The following is a 1,613-nucleotide window of genomic DNA, read 5'->3' on the forward strand; positions in this document are numbered from 1 at the left end:
TTATACCACGATATACGACATTTTTACGTCATTATATGCAATATTACAACATTTTTACGTCACAATTTCTGATACTTTCATGTTAACTAGTTGTGACATCTTTATCTTATGCGACATTTTTACGACGTTAATATATGACATATCTAATAACAATCTACCTGAAAATATTCTTGCGAAAAAAGTGAATCATTGTATAGAATACACAATCATTTCATCGTATTGTATTTTAATCGATAAAATAAACGATGTGAATATTTGAATTTTAATTTATTTTTAAAATTAAAAAAAAAGAAATCTTTAAAAAAATCTCCAAAAGAATTTATCAATGATATAAACTTATCAATATTTTATCAATAAACTGATTGCTGAAATCGTTTGGTTGCTACCTTACTATTTTACTTTAATACCGATGTATTTGTTTAGTTCAGTTGTTACATCTCTCTTTTCTCTTTCTCTCTCTCTTCTCTCTCTCTCTTCTCTCTCTGTCTTTTGCCTTTCTCTTACTTTTCCCTTAATTCTTCTCATTTTTTGCCTCTCGTAAAAATTCATTGTAAATTACAAAACTAATTATCGATTATCCAATTTAAATATGTAATTATTTCTTCTATCATTTCTTAAATTATTTTTAGACCATTCAATTTAAAGCGTACTACTGTTCACTATTAATTTGAAATTTTAATTAAAATTTCACTTTACATCATTTCTTCTATCAAGTTGAAATTTGAAAAGTTCACTTCACATTTTTGTCTCCTATCACCTTCAAATTTCAAAAATTCGCTTCACATCATTTCATCTATCAACATGAAATTTGAAAAGTTCACTTTACATCATTCCCTCTGTCAACTCAAAATTTGAAAAGTTCAAGTTCAATTTACATCACTATCTCCCATCATTTTTAAATTCCAAAAGTTCACTTTACATTGTCTTCTGCTATCAATTTCAAATTTCATATGTTCACTTCGTATTACTCAAAACTTTCATAACATTTCTGAAAACTAAAGCATCAATTAATTACTCCACGTAAAATGATGCAAAATTAAAGTTGAAATATAACAGTTTTTATCATTTACTGATAATTTATTGAAGTAATGTTTAATTTAATTAATAAATAAATACAATTTAAGCATATCATTCGTCTAATTTATTAAATATTTAATTTGACTTTTGATGCAAAATATGTCATTGAATTATTAGAAAATTTTGCAACAAAAAAAGAAAAATACGAAATTAAGTTATAATTACAAAAGAATCATAATCATAATTACAACAAAATCATAATCTTAACGTAATCATAATCACAATAGAATCACGATATTTGGTCATCAGTTTGTTGCACTGAATAAAAAAGAGAATCGAATAATTTTTCAAATTCTGTTGTGAACTGAAATTTGACAATTTATCAAAAATTTAACAATTTATCATTTTCAAGATGACAATGGGCTAATAATAATAATAATAACAATAATAATAACAATAATAATAATAATGATAATAATAATAATAATAATAATAATAATAATAATAATAATAATAATAATAATAATAATAATAATAATAATAATAATAATAATAATAATAATAATAATAATAATAATAATAATAATAATAATAAT

Source organism: Loa loa (genome assembly GCF_000183805.2).
Source record: "Loa loa unplaced genomic scaffold supercont3.320, whole genome shotgun sequence".
Lineage (NCBI taxonomy): Eukaryota > Metazoa > Nematoda > Chromadorea > Rhabditida > Onchocercidae > Loa > Loa loa.